Genomic DNA, 18,014 nt, shown 5'->3' with positions numbered 1-18,014 from the left:
CACATGAAAATGATATGATTCAAAGTAATCAAAACTAGATAATGCACTTATATATTCTATAAGGAAAGGACAATGTTAAAACTAGTTATTATTAAAATGATTATAAAAACTAATTTTCTAATTAGGGCGTTACAAAGTCTGTGTTGATATGATTTATAATGATTTAAGGAAAACCTAAGTTACATCTAAATTTATAATCTAAAAGACTAGTTAAGGTTATAAATAGAGTTTATTTGAATTATTATAAAGTCTAGTTCAGCCTAATTAGAACCAATATTAGACTTGATTGCACTTGCTATTCAAGAAAGAAGTGTCTCTAAATCCAAGCGTGTAAGCAATCTTCCCATATATTCCATTTCCAATTGGAGCTTACGCTCATATAACAGTTATCGTAGTGTTTGAACGGCCCATCCTAATGCAGGCCCTGCACCAATCTATATGCACTAAAGTAAATCATATATAAGTTCTCTCTCTCTCTCAAAAGAAAATAAAGCTAACAAAAGAAAATATAGAGAGATTGGTGGTTATAAGTGACTGTAATGTGATATTGTGGCTTCGATGTGTGCTGTTATAAAGTGTGTTGAATCCCCTTTCGTGGCAGAACGTAAGGCTCTATGGGAAGCATGGAAATGTGCATTGATTTGGGCTTTCATGATGTCATGTTTGAAGGGTATGCAAGAGAGGTTGTTGCCGTGATGAAAGTCTTAAGATTGTTGATCCAGACCGGGTTTTTTCCAGCCCGGTCCAGATCCTGGATAATCGAGTTCTGGTTACGGGCTGGTATCCAGATAACAATACTAGGGAACACCCTGAACCCGGGTTCTAAACTCGGTACCCGGAATGTTTTTCATTGCCGCAAACCCATCAACCGAATCCCGTGCTTCAATCCCTCTTCCACGCCCTCAACCCCATATATCTGATCATCCGCTCTCAGAATTCAAACTCCAATCAACCCGTTCCTCTCAGACTCATTACAGAAAGCTTTATCATGGAGAGAGGCCACAAATACCGTGCATAGGCTGAGCTGCGAGAAGCAAAGCTGAGAATGAAGGAAATAAAGCAACATGAACCGGAACGGTAGGAGCCAAAGTTATGGATTTACAACTCATTCATTCTTCTTTTCTTATTTGGAATTGGGTTTGTTTCACCAGTTTTTTAAAGTAATCTTTCATGGCGTTCTCCAGATGTTGAAGATGAAGTTGTTTCTTTTAGCTATGGATGTGAATGTCAGATATGATTGTAATATACTGATGGAGATTCCGTGTATCTCTCTTCTTCTGTAATGGGATTTTAAAGACTAGAGGACATGGCTATCTGTCTGTATTGGTTGAAATTCCATCTAAGAGCTTTATGGAAAAAAGGGGTTAATTGGCATTCAACCAAAAAAAAAAAAAAAAAAGTCTCCCCTCTCATCGATATTACTCCTAAACATTTGGAATTCAGAAACCCAGTAAATCACAAAACGAACATACGCATTCACCGGCTAGCACTCATAGAGTTATATTCACCTTCAATGGCCCAGAACGATCAGACACAACACTCGACGATGGTCTACTATTGGAAAGGTCTCAGGCCAGTGGCACTCACAGAGTTATCTACATTTTTTGAGTTAAAGATTGATAGACAGTAATGGCCCATGGGGAGCGGAATGAGATTATATATGTCTCTATAGACAGTAATGGCCCATGGGGATGACGACGACGACGATAATGGGGTCACGGGGATGACGGTGAGTCGGCGACGATGGGGTCATAAAGGAGGCTAGGGTTTCTACAATCTGAGTATTGAGTAGAGAGAGAGAGAGAGAGAGAGAGACGGGGATTTTAACCCGTTTTGACACTGGTGGTTTTTAAAAAAAACCCGGGTTTGGGGTTTTAAACCCATTACCCAGCCCGGGTGTACCTGGGTTTTGGAGGACGGGTACCGACCTGGGTTTGTTCCGGGCAGGAACTCGTAACCGGAACCTGGTTATCCTCGATTCCAATCCTAATCTCAGTGGTTGGTGGAGGAGGAGTGATTCTTATGTGGATGTCATTGCTACTGATCATGCAAACTCCTTTGAAATACCCTTCATTTCCCCATCTTTCAGAATTATTAGTAGAAAACTGCCCCATGTTGACTTCATTGCCAATGTTTCCACATCTTGAAGTTGGGTTATTTCTACAAAAAGTCAGCTAGAAGCTAGATATCTCCTCCTCTGCATTGGCCTCTACACCCATTGCCTTTTCATTTGTGACTCTACAAGTAAATAAGTTATAATTACCTCGTTTTCTTTATTGTATTATTCTTTAGTATTCAAATGAATCTCACCACATGCATGATTCTTCACATCCAGGAGATAGCAAGGAGGCGGAAGAAGAGCAAAGGAAAGAAATATAGGAAGGGGTTGTGGAGGAGATCGAGGAGTACTGGACTCAAGAGGCTGCAACGTTGAGGCTGTGTAATTTCACGACAACAATTTCAACTGGGCCTGTATATTTCTCAAGCATGGAAAATTAAGGTAATTTGATTTTTGGCTGAACGTGGTTGCTTTTCTAGTCTAGATTACTGCTTCTGCTTCTGCAACAGATACAACTTTTCTCAAGACTATCTATTATGTCTAAGCTTACAGGGATGATTTAGTTTGCATGTTGGAGCACATGTATATGAATATGATATATAGCTACATGATGGATGATGCGACCAATTGCTTTGATCTCCTTTATTTGTGCATACTCTCCAAGAACATTTTCTACCATCAATAATCTTGCAGCTGGCTGTTGCACAGAAAATAAGGATTTTCAACTAATATTGGGTTGGAAAATCATCTGGTTTTCTTCATATGGGGGAGTCACCTCTCGGCAGTTACCTACCCAGGTTTTAGCCGCTTCAAAGTCTTCAGTACCTGAATTTGCAATTTCAGACTTTTTTTCCTATTGTTCATTTTTTTTCCCGCTAAAATTTATGGTGTTATGGTGTATTCATTTGTAAATTTTTAGCAGCTTCTATGTCATTTTCTTCACAGTGAACTGTTAAATAACTCTTGTAATTTGCGGTGCGCTTTTGGTGTGTACCCAATTATGACTAGAATATTGAGCATGTAATAAAAATAATTGGTGGATAGTGAATACAATATTTAGTTTTTCATTTTTTATTTCATAGATAATTGAAAATGGTGTATGTTATTGAAAGGTCTTGACATTAAATTAGCAAATTAATAGTATTGAAAGGTATGTCCAACTTAAATATTTTATTGCTTTATCGTCATTTTAAACATGAAGTATTCCATGATATTTGCTTTCCTCTATATAAAAAAGAGTATTGCTATTCATAAGCCCATACATCACACACCATAATTTTTTTTATTTATTTTTATTTTTTTAAAGTTTTTTTTAGTTTTATTATTCTTAAAATAATTGAATTATTCTATTCATAATTCATATACCACACATTTGATAAGAGAATAAAATTAAAAAAAATATAAAAAGAATGGTGTGTGGTGTATGAGGCTTAGGAATAGAATTTTTCTATAAAAAAAGAACATAAAATATATCAATAATGTCTGTAAATAAAAGGGACCGATTGATCGAGGTTTGGTTGGATGGATCCCATTGTCATTGGTACATACATAGACAATGACAATAAATAAATAATCGAGGTTTATTTATGTGAATTTACATGCAGCAATTGCATGCTTCTTACGTACGTAGGTGCTAATTTGAATTTCAACATTGAAAATTGCTTATCTATATTGGTGTAGAATTAACGAAAGAAAATAACCTCCATACTGAATTGCGTGCATAGAGACTAGTTTATATGAAAAATTCAAGTTGTTATAAAAATAAATTATTATTATTATCGTTATTATTATTATTATGTCAAAACGAACATTACTTGGATCGATTTCTGGCTCGGCCGAAACACATCGGATATGTGAAGTTGAGTTTGTGCAGAAGAAGGTGGCCCCAATATGAGTTGTCTTGGGCTCGATAGAGTTGAAGCTGCCATGTGACTGGTTGTTGCATATATGGCTTTATTAATTTTTAATGCAGGCTGGGTATTGTTGCCAAACCAAGAAAATGATTGCTCAAACATATTGTAACTTGGGGTCTTTTTTTATAGGTTTATAATTTGAGGACATGCAATACACTCAGGTTGCTTGTATTTAAAAATCATGAATGCCTTCCTTTAAAATAAAAAAAATCATGAATGCCTTGATGGTTTTCCGAAAGAAATTCATGAGTGCTCAGACTCTACATCATCATCTGTCATTTTTTTATGTGTTTTTGAATCAATAGTTAAGTCTTTAACAAGTGGCATCAGGGTAGGGTCTACATCACGGGTTTAAGTCATGGAGAGGCGACCTATAGGCTGAATTAAAATGTCTTACCACTATGTATGAACATAATAATGTTAAGTCATTGAATACTGATAGATGAGTGAAACTGTCAAAAGAGAAAGGGCTACCACCGGGTCAATATCGATAAAGTGGGCTGTTGTGTATGTCGAATTCGGAAGCATGGTGGAATGTTATGATCCCAAGAGTTAAAAGCTTAATCAAATTAGTATCCAACAGTTCTAGGACTTTTGGATCAGTCGTGTCTTTAACACTTTGTGCTCCACTCGCTACAGGCTCTCTCTTTACTCTCATCTTTGTCCAATCCCAACTACCGCACTCCGCCGTATGTTGCCACTTTGGTAAGTTTCTCTCTCTCCCTCCCTTCCTTTCTCTCTTTTTCCCTCTGCTCCAAAATTGATTTTTTTTTTTCATTGAATAACAATGCACCGACACCTGTTTGTGGGTTTTGGTTGGTCGACAACCCCTTCGCCAGATTTCTGTTGTGCAATGGTAAACCCTATTTCTCTCTATTCCTTTGTGCCCCACCCCTGCAGGTTTTCTGTCTCTCTCTTTTGATTCTCTGTTAGGGCTGCAAACGGTCCGGTCCGGTCCGGTTCGGTCTGGTCCGGCAATGGACCGAAAATTTTCGGTCCATTATTTTTCCAGACCAGACCGATAGCCATCGGTCCGGTCCGGCCTTTTTTTTTTTTTAATTTTTTTAAATAATTAATAAAAAAATTTATTTAAAATACTAAATTAAATTAAGTGACTTATTAATGTGGATTATGTAACAAACTCAATAAAAAAATATTTTATATGGTCAATGATAATAAATTAGATGAAAATTATATTATTAATTTATATAATTACTATATAATTAACTAATTGATATTATATATTTATTAATTCATAGAATATTAACAAGTGTTAATAGCATATTTAAAATTTTATATTATTAATAGTGATAGGTTATATGAAGATATATATAAAATATTGTTAATTTATAAAATATTAACAAGTATTAATAATATATTTAAAAATTTATATTGTTAATTGTACAATTATTATATATAAAATATATATAAAAAATATTTTTTTATTTATTTTATTTTTCATTCAGTCCGGTCCGAAAAAATCGTGGACCGTGGACTGTGGATCGGACCGAATGTTTTCAGTCCTCTAAAATATGGACCGGTCCGGACCGAAACGGTTGGTCCGTTCAGTCCGACCGGACCGTTTATCACCCCTATTCTCTATTGTAGTTGGTTGCAACTCCCAGTGAGATTTACGTATTTCTTTATTAGATTACCAATACGTTGAGGCCTCCGTGTGTGGGTTTTTGTTGTCGAAGGCTGCGTCTCGATTCCACACTATCGTGGTTACCACACCAGTAAGGCTCTGCCTCTCGCTATTGTTTCCCTCTTTGAATTAATTGCACTCTATTTTGGTTTTGAACCATGACTAACATAGGTTATCAACGTCAACCTTTTGCTACCAAAGGCATTGAAATCAATTCTGGACAGTGCCTTCTCGCCATTAAGTTCGTCGTATTGGCCACACGGAATTAGGTATATTTTCCAAGTGTTAATCTCATTTTTCAGTGTTAATTGCGTGACATGATTTGATCATTGGAAATGAGTTCGACTCTATTTGTTTGGTAGAATCTGCAGACTGTGTAAATTTATGTTGGGTTAATATGTGGAGGTTCTTTTAATTTTGATGTTGTGGATCCATGAAGAAGTGTACTTAGTAATGTGCTATGTATTAATATGTCAGCTTGTGGGTGGTCCAGTTATTGACATGTCAATAATAATTTTTCTAACTTGTGATTTTGGGTTGTTGCTTGACATTTGTGGGTAGTGATTGGTTAAGCAAAGTTGAGGAATGTATGGATATGTGGGCTGTTTTGCTTGACATGTTGGGAGCAAGAATGGGCTGTTCAATTGTTGGAAATGTCGGTTTGACATGTTGGGATAAACGTAGGTTTTTGTTGTTTGATAAATTAAGGATAAGTTTGCTTTGAACATATGAGATATTGGGTTGATGTGTGGTTGTGTGGGTTGAGTTTTGTGGTTGTTTGGATTGATGTGTGGCTGTTTGGGTTTGATGTGTGACTGTTTGGAGATTTGCATGTTGTTGTTGGGTTCTTGGACACATCAGTTTGACATGTTGGGCAAATGTATATTGGTTAGAAAAAATCTCAGGAGCAGCCGGATCGCACCCTACGTGGCCTAGCAAAATGACTAATTTATCCTTACAACAAAAAGCATGTTCCCTCTCTCAAATTTCACCCATTTGAAATGTCCAACAGAGCTCTCCCCCATCCCCATCCCCGCGTTCCGTCTGCACCCCCCCACCCCAAGTCGCGCATCCTCTCCTCCACCCACACCTCGCATCTCTATCCTTTCCCCCACCCGCACCCCCACGTCCTTCATCTAGGTCAAATGGGAGGCATGGCTGAGCATGAAGGGTTTAGGAAAGTGCAGTGGAGCTGATGGTGGCGAGGGGGACGCAGCACGGTGGCTAGAGGGTGGCGGATCTAGGCCAAATGGGTGAAGAAACCCATTGGAGAGTGAGGGTGCGTGAGAGATAGATTGAGGCTATGGGGAGTTGGGGTAGGTTGATGGTGGCCAGGGGAGGCTCGAGGTGGCAGCTGGAAGCCATGGGTCGTAGCATACGGCGGGCTAAGGTAGAAAACTCGTGTATGGGGGAAATAAGTCTTGGACAGCGCCTTCTCGCCATTAAGTTCGTCTTATCGGCCACATGGAATTAGGTATATTTCCCGAGTGTTAATCTCATTTTTCAATGTTAATTGCGTGACATGATTTAATCATTGGAAATGAGTTGACCTCTATTTGTTTGGTAGAATCTGCAGACTGTGTAAATTCTTGGTGGGTTGATATGTGGAGGTTCTTTTAATTTTGATGTTGTGGATCCATGATCTTTGGGTCTAATCTGTGAGTTAAGGAGGTTGAAGTTTATGTGAATAGATGGCTTAGATTTAGGGTTGTGTTTTGGTCAATTAAAATTGGGGGTTTATTGTTTTGGGTTTAATTTGTTGACAAATCATTGAATTCAGAAATGAACCAACATCACTTTTTAAGTTCATATTCGTGTGAAAGTGTCTTGAATCTCTTGAGATGTTATCAAAGGTCGTTACCAATGATACCATGTGTTATTTTGTTGTCGAGGAAGAAAAAAACATCACTTTCTCTTCTTCTCCATTGCTGAAATAATCTATTGAACTGTATCCTTATATGCTTTTGCGAATGTGACTGGCACAAGTCTTAATACTATCAAAGGATAACTTTAATTCTAATTTTTATAATTACTATCATGACTTTGAAATATCTGATACATCCATGAAGTTTTTGGTGGATTTTTTTTTTCTTTCTTGTACTTCATTTTTTGTTTTTCTTGGGATATCTTGTTATAATTTCTAAATTCTCATACTATTGTAATTCTTGTTGTAGCAAAGTTCCTTATTAGCTTACTACTTTTGCACCAGCAGATGCTCTCACCATGAAAGAGGAAGCCTAGAATGCATTCCCAGAATGCAAATCAGGTTTGCCCAGTCACTAACAATTGACGGCTGAAGAAAAGTTCCAGAGAAATTTTATTTTTTTCCCTTCTTCAATTAGATCATTATTTGCTTATCTTTGTCTATTTTTTGTTGTAGTTGAAGTTGTCCTGTCATGAAAATCTGTTGGCTGATTAGACATTGCATTTGATAGGTTAGCAGTCTAAAATTTGTTGCTCGAGATGATTTTTTGTTAACTGCCTCAGCAGACAAGGTAAGACTTTATAATCTGACATATCACATCAAGTCACGTCAGTTTGTGAGTTTATTTTTGTGTAATCCATTTGTGGCTAAAGTATTTCTCTATATTTTTATTTACAAAACTCATTTTGTTAGTATTTTTTTTTTTAAATTTCAAATTTCAAATTTTAAATTTGATGATTTTCAACGTATTAATAACTAATATGTAGAGAAATAATTTTTTTATAAATTTTTCTTAAATATATTTAATATTTTATTTTTTTTATTAATTGTGCTATCTTTATTGTATCCATTATTAATATATCATTTTATTAAATAATGAGAAGATAAAAACAAATCGTGTTGCACGAGTAATAATATTCTCCTTTGAAAAGCGCTAAAAAAGGTCTCGTGCAGAGTTGCATGCAATACAAAAATAACTAAAAATTAAAGAAAAACATCGCATGCAAAGCTTGTTTTCAACCAAAGGACAAAACTAGAATCAGATGATTGGCGTATAAGAAATTGTAAGCCACTAATCTAATAGTTTATATATAAATTATTCAAGTGGGGGAAAAAAGTGTGTGTGCTTGTTTCCAAAGTCATCATGGGAAACGTGTTGGCTAGCAATTTTCACTGTTTTATATTGTTTATTTAATGTTCATTTAAGTGGACGTTTTTAAAACTTGAGAGATGAAATATTATGTTTGGGTAGTCAAAACTACTATATATTACAATTCCATATGAGATGTTTTTATCTTAATTGTCTTTTCAAACTTACCCTTAAATTATCTAAAATCATTTCAGAATCCAAACGTATCTCGAGAGGAGTAGAAGATTTATTAGCATTACTAGCCGAAAATGATTTATGCAAGTACAAAATGTGCTAATCTTTTAAAAAAGTCAGTGCTACAACGATGAGACTTTAATAGAAGAACTCAAACAAATGCACTTTTTTATTTTTTTCTTTAATCGTCTTTTATAGATCTTTAAATATTTTAAAAAAATTAAAAAAAATATCAATTCTCTAATATTCACTTTTTTAATCGTTAAATAAAAAAATAAAAATTCAATTAGTAGTTTTATCTATCCAACTAGCATTTTCCTTTAAAAAAAATTGGAAGCCTCTCCAGACCCCACTTTTAATTTATAATGAGTGCTGCATTTTCTTTTAAAAAAAATTGAATAGACTTGTACGCTTTGACCTGTATATAGTATGGGAAAAGCTTCTTTGCCACCTATGTTACCATTGGTCAATTTTTTTTTTACTTAGTGATTAAGAAAGTAATTTTAAATACATTGGTGTATTTTTATTTTTATTTTTTTAAAATATTTAAATATATTAAAAAAATGTGAAAAAAAATTGCCTGGGCGGCATAGTAGCCTTACCCAATGTCTCTTTTTCTATTTTCGAAGGTGCGTGAATATAACATGCATGCCACCTCACTTGCAAGTGAGTCTCGCATATAACCATTTATTTAAGGTTGTGTTTGGGTAGTGGAGTGTTAAAAAATAATTCTACATTATTTGTAGATAAGGTCTTAGACATATTTATAAGCAATGAACAATCATCTATTATAAAACCAGTTTTATGAGATGAGTTAGACCCATGAATTTCTTAACGATATCAGAGCCTGTCAAAGGATGAATGGGGCCCAAACTATTTACCCCGTGGCAAGGATAAAAAAAAATACTAGCCTGCACGTGAGGGTGTTGAATAATAATCTCACATTGTCTGTGGACAAGGTCTTGGGCATATTTATAAGGAATGAACAATCATCTCTTATAGAACCAGTTTTATAAGATGAGTTAGACCCATGAATTTTTTCATTATATCATAGCCTGCTATAGGACAAATAGGAGCTCACACTACTTACCCCATGATAAGGACAAAAAAAAATACTGGCCTGCACATAAAGGAGTGTGTTAAGGAATAATCTCACATTGCCTGTGGACAAGGTATTGGACATGTTTATAAGAAATGAACAATCATCTCTTATAGAACCGGTTTTATAAGATGTTAGGCCCATGAATTTCTTCATGGTATCAGAGCCTACCACATGATGAATGAGGGCCCATACTACTTACCATGTGACAAGGAACAGAAAAAATACTGGCCTACATCTGAGAGAGTATGTTGAGGAATAATTATATATTATCTGTGGACAAAGTCTTAGGCATGTTTGTAAGCAATGAGCAATCATTTATTGTAGAACCGGTTTTATGAGATGAGCTAGGCCCATGAATTTCTTCATGGAGATCACTCTACAACTATTCATTATTATTTAATATTTTATCATTACTTTTTTATTACTATTCACAGATCATCTGAGATCACATTAATACCTAAACATACTCCTAGATTTGGAGCTCTTTAGAAATTGTCTACTATACTCCCCTTGAGTAATGAATACTTGCATATCGTTAATGAAAACAATTACTTAATAGATCACTTGAATGTTTATGACACCAAATTAAGAAATTACCTGAATAGAAAAGACTAAAGAGAGAGGAAAAAATTAAGTGACCCATACGTTCAACAAAAATATATCATTAGAAGATCACTTGAAAATGATATGATTCAAAGTAATCAAAACTAGATAATGCACTTATATATTCTATAAGGAAGGGACAATGTTAAAACTAGTTATTATTAAAATGATTATAAAAACTAATTTTCTAATTAGGGCGTTACAAAGTCTGTGTTGATATGATTTATAATGATTTAAGGAAAACCTAAGTTACATCTAAACTTATAATCTAAAAGACTAGTCAAGGTTATAAATATAGTTTATTTGAATTATTATAAAGTCTAGTTCAGCCTAATTTGAACCAATATTAGACTTGATTGCACTTGCTATTCAAGAAAGAAGTATCTCTAAATCCAAGCATGTAAGCAATCTCCCATATATTCCATTTCCAATTGGAGCTTACATTCATATAACAGTTATCATAGTGTAATTGTAAAGCCCATCCTAATACAGGCCCTGCACCACTCTATATGCAGTAAAGTAAATCATATATAGGTTCCATTCTCTCTCTCTCTCTCTCTCTCTCTCTCTCTCTCTCTCTCTCTCTCTCTCTCTCTCTCTCTCTCTTTCCATGCCCCTCTGACCATGTGGATTTATTCCTAAAAATTTAGAGGGATTTTAAACCTAAAGAATTACTAAGAACAAGCAAACCAAAACGTACGTATTCTTATTGTTAAGTTGCTCTTTGTTGGCAGTCTGGAGATCCTCCTCCTTTTATTGTGTTGAAGATTCTTCCTATTCATTGTTAGTAGAATAGGTTTGTGATATGATCTTCTTGTTGCCAAGATTTTCACTTGATACTCATTGAACAGATTAGTCCACTAAGTATTGACCATTGCTCGATCTAACTTCTATTTGGTAAAGTTAGAGTCTTTATGTTTATTACTTCAAGTGAATTTGTCACATTTCCATCCTAAGTTATACAAGTTATTATATTCGATAACTTGTCTAAACTCCTCCATTTGTTTTTCAGGCATTGTTCTTCCTCCTTGCTTTTCCATTTCAGATAATATCTCATTAAAATTTTCAATAACACACTAAGCCTTATCAAAGCTAGGTTTTAGTAAGGACAACAAGACCCATGTTCCACTTCTTCTACTTGTTTCAGGATGCCCATAAAAACCAGTGAGAAACCACTAGACTCTATATTCCTAATCAATAATTTGAGCATGAATATGATGTTGGGAACAATTCACAATCTCCACAGCAAAGTCATTATTCCATAGCAAAGCGAGACCCATTTTTCTCCCCATAGAATCAACTACAAAACAAGAGTCAAATCCCAATCTTCTTTTAATAGGCTCAAATCTTGTGTTTCTTAGTTTTGTGTCCATGAAAATTAAGTTGGGTTTCTTTTCTTTGACTAAAAGACAGAGATCATGAATTGTCCAAGAGTTCTTAAGCCCTCGACAGTTTCAGCTTAAGTGTTTCATGATAATTGGAGGAGCTGACTAGCAGCCTCGGCTACTGACTTATCCAAATTACACCCATTATCTTCTTCATACCTTCTTTCTGTTTTCAAAGTTCCTTGGTTTACACTGTCACCATTGTCCTCATCCAGATTACATTTTTTTCCAACACTGAAACAGATAGATTGTGTGCCTTGAATTCTTGCCTGCCTTTTCTAGCTTTTCTGATTCTTCGTCTTGGTGCCACTCCTAGGGTACGTTTGGGTGTTGAAAAGTGTTGAGAAGTGTTGAGAATGTTTGTGAATAGTTATGAGTAGAGATTGAAGTGAGTTTGTGGGTCCCATTGAAAGTATTTTGAATTGTTTGGATGTGTGAAGTATGTTGAGTTGTTGACTTTTGAGTAAGTAGTTGATAAATGTGTGGGTCTCATAAATATTATAGTGATTTTATTTTTAGTAATAAATATTATAATGATTTTATTATAGTGATTTTTTAATATTAATAAATATTGTAGTGATTTTATTTTACTTTTATATATAATAATGATAAATAGTATAATGATTTTATTTTTAATTTATATATAATTGTGATAAATATTATAATGATTTTATTTATATATATATAATAGTTATAAATATTATAGTAATGTTATTTTTTATTTATATATTATAGTGATTTTATTTTTAATTTATATATAATAGTGATAAATATTATAGTAGTTTATTTTTTATTTATATATAATAGTGATTTTATTTTTTATTTATATATTAGTGATTTTATTTTTTATTTATATATTATAGTGATTTTATTTTTTATTTATATATTATAATGATTTTATTTTTTATTTATATTTATAGTGATTTTATTTTTTATTTATATATTATAGTGATTTTATTTTTTATTTATATATTATGGTGATTTTATTTTTTATTTATATATTATAGCGATTTTATTTTTTATTTATATATAATAGTGATAAATATTTTTTATTTATATATTATAGTGATTTTTATTTATTTATATATTATAATGATTTTTTTTATATTTAATAGTGATAAATATTATAGTGATTTTATTTATTATTTATATATTATAGTGATTTTATTTATTATTTATATATTATAATGATTTTATTTTTTTATTTATATTTAATAGTGATAAATATTATAGTGATTTTATTTTTTATTTATATATTATAGTGATTTTATTTTTTATTTATATATAATAGTTATTTTTTTTATTTATATATTATAGTGATTTTATTTTTTATTTATATATTATAGTGATTTTATTTTTTATTTATATATTATAGTGATTTTTTATTATTTATATATTATAATGATTTTTTTATTTATATTTAATAGTGATAAATATTATAGTGATTTTATTTTTTATTTATATATATAGTGATTTTATTTTTTATTTATATATTATAGTGATTTTATTTTTTATTTATATATTATAGTGATTTTATTTTTTATTTATATATTATAGTGATAAATATTTTTTATTTATATATTATAGTGATTTTATTTTTTATTTATATATTATAGTGATTTTATTTTTTATTTATATATTATAGAGATTTTATTTTTTATTTATATATAATAGTGATAAATATTTCTTATTTATATATTATAGTGATTTTTTACTATTTATATATTATAATAATTTTTTTATTTATATTTAATAGTGATAAATATTATAGTGATTTTATTTTTTATTTATATATAATAGTGATAAATATTTTTTATTTATATATTATAATGATTTTATTTTTTATTTATATATAATAGTGATAAATATTTTTTTGTTTATATATTATAGTTATTTTTTATTTTTTATATATTATAATGATTTTTTTATTTATATTTAATAGTGATAAATATTATAGTGATTTTATTTTTTATTTATATATAATAGTGAAAAATATTTTTTATTTATATATTATAGTGATTTTATTTTTTATTTATATATTATAGTGATTTTATTTATTTATATATTATAACGATTTTTTTATTTATATTTAATAGTTATAAATATTATAATGATTTTATTTTTTATTTATATATAATAGTGATAAGTATTATAAAATGTTTGTGAATAGTTATGAGTAGAGATTGAAGTGAGTTTGTGGGTCCCATTGAAAGTATTTTAGGTTGTTTGGTATGTGAAGTATTTTCAAAAGTACGAGAATACTTGGAAAGTGTTGAGGACACTTGGTCACCCAAACACAGCCCTAGTCTGAGTGTCATTTCCAGTGTGATGACCAATGCTACAATATAATTTGTGCATTGTCGTGGGCCTTTCTACTTGCATTTTTTAACTCACCATCTTGGACTCATTGTTCTTAAACCCATCATCTTGATCCAATAACTGTATCATTACTGGATTAGAACCACTGCAATTTGCCACTACCTTCTTGCTCAAAAGTTGACATATCTGATTCCTTATCCAGTACTGCTACAAGCAGAATTTGTGCCAGTATGTGCACATTGCTGATGTGACATTTTGCCACGTCATTGTTTATATTAAAAAAAAAAACTAAAACTAAAGGCTTTCGGCCGCTACCCAGAACATATGTGATTTCTCTCAAATCTCTCCCCCTCTTTCGTCTCTCTCAAATCGGTGTAGGTTCGTCGGCTGCTACCCACTCCTCGGCGTCGAACCAGGTAAGATCCTTTGACAAAACTTTTTCTTTTGTTAAGAGGGATTGTGGTTCTATAATCAGCGTAGGGACATGGAGGTTCTTCGCATGGATGGAAGGAAACTGGAGGTGTAGAGGGCTAGGTTTTTTTTTCATTAAAATGCATCGTTTCATGAGTTTGTGTTGGTGAGGAATGCGTTTGAGGATTTATCTATGAAACGCTTTGTTTCAGTAATACATGCTGGATATCGTGCACGGGGCCTCCCCCAAGTATGCCTGACTTTAGCATTTTTCATACCAAAATTTGTTTCCTTTTATATTGATCTCCCCTATATTTTATTTAAATTTTAACTTTTATCTCGTCTATATGACCAAATAATAGGAATCGCCACCACACAGCCCACGAGAGACGAGAAAGAGACAATGTAACACACCTGATTGGTAGTGTTTGGATGACTAGAAAATATGAGAGAAAATGTAAAAAAATAGGTCAAATTTGAGGTTGACCTAGCCTCCAAGAAAAAGAGAAAAAAGAGAATAAGAAAATATTTTCATTAATGATTCAGGATATCCATACAATTTCATCATTCTACTACATATACACATTTTCTAACCAACGAGCCAAAGCCTAGCAAATAAAGCAACAATTATAACTAAGGCCAAAACACAAGGCCAACTCCCCAAACAAAAGGCCAAAAGGCCAAACAGACAGCAAGTAAATGGGCCATGGCCCTACTTCAATAGAAATCCTACAAATAAAAGAGATGATAGCTTTGGGCCATAGGCCGAGCCTAACTACTAAACTCCTATTATCCAACCCAAACCCATTATGAATTTGGTCTCTATTGTCATAGTCACAAACGTGTGACAAACCCTCCCCCTTCAAGCACCTTGTCCTCAAGATGCGATTAAGCTTCAATCCTTCTCTTGTAGCTAAGGCAAGCTTCTTCCTTATTTGAAAGGCGTCAAGGCATCCATCATATACTGATGCAGTACTAGCACACACGCGTGACTCACTTTCCTCATCAGTTAACCTCAAGCCAAAATCAATGACTTCCTTCAGCAACTCATATACAAGCACCCAGTTTTTGTGCAACAAATCTTCATTGAGTACACCAAACTAATATTTGCTGACACCTGGAATCCTCTGTAGCACTCTGATATTAGACCCCTACTTCATTCCTCTATCAAATGGCTTAAAAAACAACATTAAGTGGCAAAAAGTCAAGCAGCCGAGGTGCAAATTTCTTAGCTCCTAAAGCTTCCAAAATTAGGAGATTTCTCCATTGCCCGCATCTATTCATTATGAAAATCACCATTGATAAAGACTCTTGCGAGCAAGTGGCTTGCACAATTGGGTCATTTAGCCTCTTCCACTTCAAACCCTCATAAAAGAAGCTAGTCTTATCTTATGTCCACTCTTCATTAGTGACCTCACTTAATCGGGAAAGGATGCGCATTACCTTTGCATGGTTGTAACAGCTGCCTCCGTTGCTTACCAAGGGAGAAGCCGCCCTTATCATCATACTCTGAACAAAAGCTATCGTCATAGCAAATCCAATGCACCTAGTGCTAAATCCAGGAAAATTGAAAGGCGCTCCATCATATAGGAATACAGCTGCTAGTAGAGATAAAGCTAAGGGAGAAACATCGCTGGCAAAGGAACATATGCCTGAAATGCACCCTTGAGCCATTCCCTGTTCGTAGGACCCAACTTGTTTGGGAACAATCCTCCGCATACATGGATGTGCAAGAGAAAAAATTACGAAGAACATAGCAACGACATAAGGAACCCAGAAGGACCACGCAATGTTGTAAAGAAACATATGTGCATAGTTAAATAAGAGCCCGACTGAAAGCAGCTTTGCCTCTCCTAGATCAAGAACCAATGTAGTCATGATAAATAGTTGTGATATGCTCCCTGAAATCTCAAAAATGACCATTAAGTCAGCAAACTGGTCCTTGTTAAAATGAAACCTGACCTTTAAGTAATACATCATTGAACCATGAAGACCAAAATCTGCTAGATTGTTAAAAAAGGAAACGACAATAGCTTGGGAAAACGTCGAACTAGTGTTGATCAAGGAGACCACATCCTCCAAACGTTGAGCAAGCGTACCATTCCTGTTCGATTCTCCATCCTATTGAGTAATGTGCAGTTTATCCTTTGAGAGAATTGGAGTGGAAAGTCCGTCAACTACAATCAAATCCAGGAGGAATACCCTCACGTACACCGCATCAATCACAGCCATCGACGCCACAACCTGGAAAGTAGAAGACATGGAGAGAAAATGAGTGGATAGGGTTCTGCAGATGAATGTAGAGGATCCAATCCTTGATAGAACGCCGAAAGCTGATGCTCTTCGCCCCCCTAAGACATTATTTTCCTTCGATGTCACCCCTGAAACCTGATAAGGTTCGGATAGAGCTTGGGGCCATCGGCGAGGATCTTGAGCTTGTGGAGCTCCTCATGGAGCACTTGGACTATGTATTAAAAGACGATGGCTGGACTGAAGGAACCTATAGGTCTGCTTGCAAGTCGATTCAGCGGAGGCAGAGGACCGGTTGAGAGCGAGGGAAGGTGCAGGGTGACGGAGCTTCTTCTAGTTCTTGGTCTTTTTTATTATAGACATAATAAAAAATGAATTTGAGAACTCAAGACCGAAGGTGTTGCCGCTGATTTTTATGTCTTCTACACAGTAGATTTTGGGTCTTCTATTGTTGGTTCGTTGGGGTGAGGACATAAAATGGAAAAAAATTTGGCGCTCATGGGAAAGAAAAAGGAAGGGTAAGGACAGAAAAATTTCGGAATGGAGATACTAAAAATCACTACCACCAAGATCAAACTCCATAATCTGAAAATCTAAGCATGAAATTTGAGGTTGGAGCCGTAGTAATGTTGTATTCCATATTTGAGAAATCTCCAAAATCGCATGGCTCATTTTCCTCTCTAGCCCTTCTCTGACTCTATACATGATTTTGGAAATGCCAGTTTCGAAATCGAGTCTTGAGATGTCGAAGTCACCTTCCATAGTCACTGCATCTTCCTCTTATAATTGGTTGAAGCTTTCCTGAAACTTGATGGCAAATTCGTTAAGAGACTGTTGAAATACTTGGTTTATTTTGTCGTGGCTCTCCTGAAAATCATTCAAATGTTGATGGATAACGTCTAAGCGATGAAGATTTTGTTCCAGCAGCTATTTGATATTAAGTAAGGATGAGATAATATTTTCCATTTTCACAGATTGATAAACCCGATACCAAGGAAAAATTGATTCTGGATACCACTTGTAACACACCTAATTAATAGTATTTGGATGACAAGAAAATATGAGAGAAGATGTAAGAA

The 18,014-nt window shown here is 33.7% G+C and overlaps 1 long non-coding RNA gene and 1 pseudogene across 1 annotated transcript; one reads left to right on the top strand and one right to left on the bottom strand.

Moving 5' to 3' along the window:
- Nucleotides 1–826: 826 nt before the first annotated feature.
- Nucleotides 827–3,080, top strand: LOC108998723. The gene is made up of 3 exons (XR_001997381.2): nucleotides 827–1,077; nucleotides 1,185–2,244; nucleotides 2,336–3,080. It is a non-coding gene; the product is annotated as an uncharacterized LOC108998723 (long non-coding RNA).
- A 12,994-nt stretch (nucleotides 3,081–16,074) lies between these two features.
- On the bottom strand, nucleotides 16,075–17,697 carry LOC108998683 (annotated as a pseudogene).
- Between the last annotated feature and the right edge of the window lie 317 nt (nucleotides 17,698–18,014).

The sequence above is a fragment of the Juglans regia genome, chromosome 14, assembly GCF_001411555.2.
Source record: "Juglans regia cultivar Chandler chromosome 14, Walnut 2.0, whole genome shotgun sequence".
Lineage (NCBI taxonomy): Eukaryota > Viridiplantae > Streptophyta > Magnoliopsida > Fagales > Juglandaceae > Juglans > Juglans regia.
The sequence above is the reverse complement of the archived record's forward strand: the minus strand, read 5'-3'. Positions and strand labels throughout refer to the sequence as shown.